Below are 7,577 nucleotides of genomic sequence, written 5' to 3' on the forward strand. Positions count from 1 at the left end.
GTCATTGGCTCAGCTCCGACTCGCCTCAGTCATCTGTCGACTGTACTCCGCCCAAGAGGAGTACGGTTCTGCCACAACAGAGCTCGACTGTTAAGGCTTTACCTCAGTCTGCTGCCGTCTCTGCTGATCCCAAGTGGTCTATGCTTCAGTCCATGCAAGCTCAGCTTTCGGACCTGATGCGTGAGTGTCGTGCTGAGAGTGTTGCACCTCCGCCTCCACCTGCACTCCTTCCGCCTGCACCCCGCTCAGCCTGTGCTCAACCCGCCTGCGCTCGCTCCACCTAGTCGCAGCACCATCTGCCAGGCGTACGATGTTGAGCCACATTCTGTGTTCGCTGTTCCCAGTGTTGTTCAGCCTCAGCCTTCTTTAAGGCAACCTTCTGTTTGGGATCAGGAGGATTACTCCACTCTTCCTCCGCCTCCCTGGCTGCTCCACCGTGGTGCAACTCTCGGTGGAGGTACAACAACCTCTTCCACCCATGAGTCAGTCTCCTCAGCTGCTGCACCGAGCTCAACCCGTGCACCCTGATCCTGCGCCTCAGACACCTCTGCTTGCGAGAACTTTACCTTGTTCTGCGCAGCCTCGGTCTCGTCACGCTCCACTCATTCCACAGGAACAGGAACTTACTGCTCCTCCTCCGTCCACCACGGTTATTGTTCCTGCTCGTTCTGACTCTGCGGTTCAGCATTCGTATCCGATCTCTTCGCCTCATTCTGGGGATGAGGTTTCGGATGATGAGGAGGCACACCCTTGATCCCTCATCAGACGTGGACGAATCCAAGCTTTCTCCACAGTCCTCTTGATTTTCGCAAGGTCTTGGCTCTTCTCAGGGAGGTTTATCCAGACCATTTTGTCTCTGCTATTCCCGCTCTCCACCATCTGAGTTTTCGCTGGGCGTGCAACAAGCTAAGTCTTGCTATACCAAGCTTGTCCTAGCTAGATCCTCCAAGAGGGCTTTTAGGATCTTAGGGGAGTGGGCTGCAGTCTAAACAACATCTTGGCAAGACTTCCTTCATGTTCCCTCCAACGAAGCTCACTTCGAAAGCGAGCGTTTGGTATGCCACAGGGGAAGCACCAGGCTTGGGAGTACCTGCCTCTGCCCAGGCTGACTTCTCAAGTCTGGTAGACTCGCCTCGAAGGACTGCTATGAGGCGCTCGAAGGTGTGTTGGACCTTCTCAGACCTGGATCACTTGCTGAAAGGGATGTTTAGAGCGTTTGAAATGTTCAATTTTCTCGACTGGTGCCTGGGGGCCCTCAGCAAGAAAACCTCTCCTGCGGACAAAGATTCTGCCATGCTGTTAATGTCCTGCATGGATAAGGCCATCAGAGATGGATCGGGCGAGCTAGCGTCCTTGTTTGTATCAGGGGTGTTGAAGAAAAGGGAACAGCTGTGTTCCTTCCTTTCCGCCAGCATTACACCTTGCCAACGTTCTCAACTTCTTTTTGCTCCGCTCTCGAAGTTCCTTTTTCCCGAAGAGCTCATTAAGGACTTGTCTGCTGCCCTGATACAGAAGGATACGCACGATCTTGTAGCTTCTTCGGCTCGTAAGTCTAAAGTTGCCTCCTCAGTTCCTAAGACTTACCGCTCCCCAGTGGCTGATACCCCTGCCACTAGGTTCATACCGCCCTTTCGTGGTAGAGCCCCCAGCCGAGGAAGCTCCCGTCCAGACTCGTACAAAGGCAAGTCCAGGAAAGGATCCAGGTCATCCAAAGGAAAGAACTGACTCTCCGCTTCTCCAGACAACAGTAGGAGCCAGACTCAAGACCTTCTGGCGAGCTTGGGAGAAGAGAGGTGCAGACGCACAGTCTGTCAGTTGGCTGAGGTTCGGTTACAGGATTCCATTCTGCCTTCAACCACCTCTGACCACTTCGCCCATCAACCTCTCTCCCAACTACAAAGAGGAGGACAAGAGGCTAGCTTTGCACCAGGAGGTGTCGCTTCTTGTGCAGAAGAAGGCAGTGGTTATAGTCCGGGACCATCAATCCCCGGGCTTCTACAACCGTCTCTTTCTTGTGGCCAAGAAGGACAGGAGGTTGGAGACCGGTGCTGGACGTCAGCGCTCTCAACGAGTATGTCACCAAGCTGACGTTCACGATGGAGACGACCAAGTCGGTCTTAGCAGCGGTCAGACAGGAGGACTGGATGGTCTCTTTGGACTTGAAAGACGCATACTTTCACGTTCCGATTCATCCAGACTCCCAACCTTTCCTGAGATTCGTTTTCGGAAAGGTCGTCTATCAATTCCAAGCCCTGTGTTTTGGCCTAAGCACAGCTCCTATGGTCTTTACCCCTTCTGATGAGGAATGTAGCCAAATTCCTTCACTTGTCAAGCATCAGAGCCTCCCTCTACCTAGACGACTGGCTGTTGAGAGCCTCCTCGAGTCGTCGTTGTCTGGAGAATCTTCATTGGACTTTAGACTTAATCAGAGACCTAGGTCTATTAGTCAATTTGGAAAAATCTCAACTCATTCCCTCACAATCCATCGTGTATCTGGGAATGGAGATTCAGAGTCCAGAGTTTTCGGGCTTTTCCATCGGCCCCCAGGATAAGCCAAGCCTAGAGTGCATCATGAGCATGCTGAAGAGGAGCAGTTGCTCAGTGAGACAGTGGATGAGTCTCACAGGGACTCTCTCGTCACTGGCCCTGTTTGTCGAGCTAGGGAGACTCCACCTCCGCCCTCTTCAATTCCACCTGGCAGCTCATTGGGACAAGAGTTCGACTCTAGAAGCAGTCTCTATCCCTATCAACCAAGAGATGAAGACCACTCTCCTGTGGTGGAAGCACAACCTCCTTCTCAAAGAGGGTCTATCCTTGGCCATTCAGACCCCCAATCTTCATCTCTTCTCAGATGCATCGGACTCGGGCTGGGGTGCAACCTTGGACGGACGGGAATGCTCGGGAATGTGGAACGAGGAACAACGATCTCTCCACATCAACTGCAAGGAGCTGCTGGCAGTTCATCTAGCCCTATTGAACTTCAAGTCCCTCCTGCTAGGCAAAGTGGTGGAGGTGAACTCGGACAACACCACAGCCTTGGCTTACATCTCCAAGCAAGGAGGGACCCATTCGAGGAGCCTTTACGAGATCGCAAGGGACCTCCTCATTTGGTCAAGAAGTCTAAACCTCACTCTAGTCACGAGGTTCATCCAGGGCGATATGAACGTGTCAGCAGATCGCCTAAGCAGAAGGAATCAGGTCATTCCCACGGAATGGACCCTCCACAAGAGTGTGTGCAACAGACTTTGGACCTTGTGGGGTCAACCTACCATAGATCTGTTTGCCACCTCCATAACCAAGAGACTTCCTCTGTATTGTTCTCCTGTTCCAGACCCTGCAGCAGTTCATGTGGATGCCTTTCTACTGAACTGGTCCCATCTCGACCTGTACGCATTCCCTCCGTTCAAGATAATAAACAAGGTTCTGCAGAAATTCGTCTCGCACGAAGGGACACGGCTGACGCTGGTTGCTCCCCTTTGGCCTGCAAGAGAATGGTTCACAGAGGTACTACAATGGCTAGTAGACTTCCCCAGGACTCTACCTCTAAGAGTGGACCTTCTACGTCAACCTCACGTAGACAGGTTGCACCCAAACCTCCACGCTCTTCGGCTGACTGCCTTCAGACTGTCGAAAGATTCGCTAGAGCTCGAGGCTTTTCGAAGGAGGCAGCCAGTGCGATTGCCAGAGCAAGAAGGGTTTCCACTCGTAGAGTCTACCAGTCTAAGTGGGAGGTCTTCCGAAGCTGGTGTAGAGCCAATTCGATATCCTCTACCAATACCTCTGTGACCCAAATAGCTGACTTCCTTCTTCATCTTAGGAATGAGAGATCCCTTTCAGCTCCTACGATTAAAGGATATAGGAGTATGTTGGCCTCAGTTCTCCGCCACAGAGGTTTGGACCTTTCTTCCAACAAGGACCTTCAAGACATTCTTAAGTCTTTTGAGACGTCTAAAGATCGTCGTCTTTCCACTCCAGGCTGGAATCTAGACGTAGTCTTAAGGTTCCTTATGACATCTAGGTTCGAACCTCTCCAGTCAGCTTCATTCAAGGACCTTACCCTCAAGACTCTTTTTCTCGTTTGCCTTGCAACAGCTAAGAGAGTCAGTGAGGTTCATGCCTTCAGCAAGAACATTGGTTTCACAACCGAATCGGCTACATGTTCTTTTCAGCTTGGATTCCTAGCAAAGAACGAGCTTCCTTCACGTCCTTGGCCTAAATCGTTCGAGATACCTAGCCTCTCCAACATGGTAGGTAACGAACTAGAGAGAGTTCTTTGCCTTGTCAGAGCTCTCAAATATTATCTCAAGAGGTCTAAACCTCTCCGAGGACAGTCGGAAGCCTTATGGTGTGCTATCAGGAAACCCTCGAGACCCATGTCCAAGAATGGGCTTTCGTATTATATAAGGCTTCTGATCAGAGAAGCACATTCTCACTTAAAGGAGGAAGACCTTGCATTGCTGAAGGTAAGGACCCACGAAGTAAGAGCCGTAGCTACTTCGATGGCCTTTAATAAAAACCGTTCTCTGCAGAGCATAATGGATGCAACCTATTGGAGGAGCAAGTCAGTGTTTGCATCTTTTTATCTGAAAGATGTCCAGTCTCTTTACGAGAACTGCTACACCCTGGGACCATTCGTAGCAGCGAGTGCAGTAGTAGGTGAGAGCTCAGCCACTACATTCCCTTAATCCCATAACCTTTTTTTAACCTTTCTCTTGAATGCTTTTATTGTTGTTTTTATGGTTGTTACGGTAGGCTAAGAAGCCTTCCGCATCCTTTTGATTTGGCGGGTGGTCAATTCATTCTTGAGAAGCGCCTGGGTTAGAGGTTGTGTAGAGGTCCTTTAGTAGGGGTTGCAACCCTATATACTTTAGCACCTTTGGGTTGATTCAGCCTCCAAGAGGAACGCTGCGCTCAGTAAGGAAGACGAACTTAAAAAAGAGGCAGAGTAACGGTTCAATTCGACTTCCTTACCAGGTACTTATTATTTCATTGTTATTTGAGATAACTGTTATATGAAATTTGGGATACTTAGCTATCCTTTAATCTTGTACACTGGTTTTCACCCACCCCCCTGGGTGTGAATCAGCTACATGATTATCGGGTAAGTTTAATATTGAAAAATGTTATTTTCATTAGTAAAATAAATTTTTGAATATACTTACCCGATAATCATGATTTAATTGACCCTCCCTTCCTCCCCATAGAGAACCAGTGGGACCGAGGAATAATTGAGGAGGTGTCAACAAGAAGTACTATAGTACCTGGCCACAGGTGGCGCTGGTAAGTACACCCCCTTCTAGTATTGTGATAGCTGGCGTATCCCTCCTTAGATTTCTGTCGGGCAACGGAGTTGACAGCTACATGATTATCGGGTAAGTATATTCAAAAATTTATTTTACTAATGAAAATAACATATTTTCCAAGTCTAGTACCCCAATAGGTAAAGCTATCCAGCCCTGAAAAAAAAGAAAATGAGCAGCAAAGAATGAACTGTAAAGAGAAGTAAAATAAATTTGCTGAATAAAATATGTACTGCACCAAGTTTCGACTTCTAAAGTTTCAATAGAGTAAATGGCTAAACTTTCTGAATTCCATCTATAGAAAGCCATGTTTTCCTTTTTTACCATTTTTAATACAAACACAAATTTAGTTGCTAATAGATATCAGCAAGACTCGAGAATATTAGGGTAAAGGAGTCTCAAGTTAGGAGATATATAGATATATATATATATATATATATATATATATATATATATATATATATATATATATATATATATATAACGGATTTTGAGCGAAGCGAAAAATCTATTTTTGGGTGAGATAGCCATGGCGTCCTGATGGAAGGTTCCTGTTTGGTAGCTTCCTTGGGTATAAGACTACTAAGATATTCCCAGAGAATTTAACCACATGTTATCACAGAATTCTAACTTCTGGAGCGAGTATCTCAAAGGTTTCCCTTTAAGACATCGTAATACAACAGGGGACACGCATGTCTGAACGTGCCACATAGCTATCTCCACCCCGAACAGAGTTAATGCTTCGGTGTGTAAGGACTGAGAATAGCTGGGAGCCGTTCCACAGCTAATCTCACTCGTGGCTACTACTGATACTCGAGACGTAAACAAACGGACGCCATTGCTCTAATGACGTCACGCGCGTCTTTATCCTGGCGCCAGTTGCTGCCCATCACCATGATACAATTGTGTAGGGTGGGAACAAACTGAACGAAGTAGTAGGGAGGGTCCATCAGGACGCCATGGCTATCTCACCCAAAAATAGATTTTTCGCTTCGCTTAAAATCCGTTTTTTGGGCTCAAGCCATGGCGTCCTGATGGAAGAGTACCAGAGAATCAATGTATCGTGGTAGATTTTCCCCCAAGGTTAAGTGCCTAGGCATTGACAAAACAGCAAAGTAATCTTAGGTAAGAACCATAGGAACGAAGTATCCTGCCCCCCATTGGTAGGAAGTTCCCATGGGCTATGCCGACGTCAAAGTGGTATTGAAGGGCTATTCATCTTGACAGAAGAACTTTTTAAGAGCTTAGAGATGAAGCAGAATGTTTGATATTTGTATAGGAACATTCTGAAGTAGGTCAGTGGTGGTTGGGCACTGAGTATAGAGTTCATCTCCTGATTATCAGAAGTAAGTATTCGTGTAGGAACCTTACTGAGACAAGGTGAATATAATTTAGGATTAGATATCTTAAATTCTTCATGACCATAAAGGAGGAGTAAATAAAACTATGACAGTATGTATTTCATAGTAAGTAGGAGCTGAAAGAGACGCATAAGTAATAAAATAGAAATTTTATTTCACAATGCAGAAATTAAATAATTTACAGCAAAAGTAAAGTTCATTTACAGAAATAATAATGTACATAGAAATAAAGGCTTGCTCTTGAATCTGAAAAGGAATTTCAGGATTAGTAGGTACTCGTTCTCGAGGAACGCAAGTCTTTAAACAACACATCATGCTCAAGGCATGCGGCACTTGTGTGACACTATGACATTTCACCTGGGATAAGAACAGTTATAAAAGCACTAAGTGTTTTTAGACATCACTATGAATCGCTCGAGGGTCAACATAGGCACCCGAAGAGTTAGAGTCCCAAGTAACTCACTGTTCTACGCAGAGTTAGGTGCAGGTTTCATAACACTACCTGCGGCTACCACAAAATGTTTGATTTCGTGCACTTGTTTCGCATAATGTTTAAAGAAAACTCGCGAGGACTTCCAGCCCGTAAAGTTTTTAAGGCTCTCAAAGTCCATGCTCTGAAAGAAGCTCAGAGAAGATGCCACTTTTCTAGGATCATGACCAGCGGGTGTACTGTTCGGATCCGCTCTGCGAATGAAGTAGGTGATTTTCGCTCTTAATTGTTTCAGTGACAGGTCGCTGCCCGATGTTTCTCCTTTGAAGAGTTGGCCTCCACCAAAGTTCGAAGTTCTGCGAAGATAGACCTTGAGACTCTCTACTGGACATAAAGAGACATCCTCCTTCAGGGGGCATATTCTCCAAGGGCCCCATCTTTTGGTGGGTAATTCATTTTTGGCGAGAAACGTCGGATCAGGGGAGA

This window comes from Palaemon carinicauda, chromosome 24 (genome assembly GCF_036898095.1).
Source record: "Palaemon carinicauda isolate YSFRI2023 chromosome 24, ASM3689809v2, whole genome shotgun sequence".
Classification (NCBI taxonomy): Eukaryota; Metazoa; Arthropoda; class Malacostraca; order Decapoda; family Palaemonidae; genus Palaemon; species Palaemon carinicauda.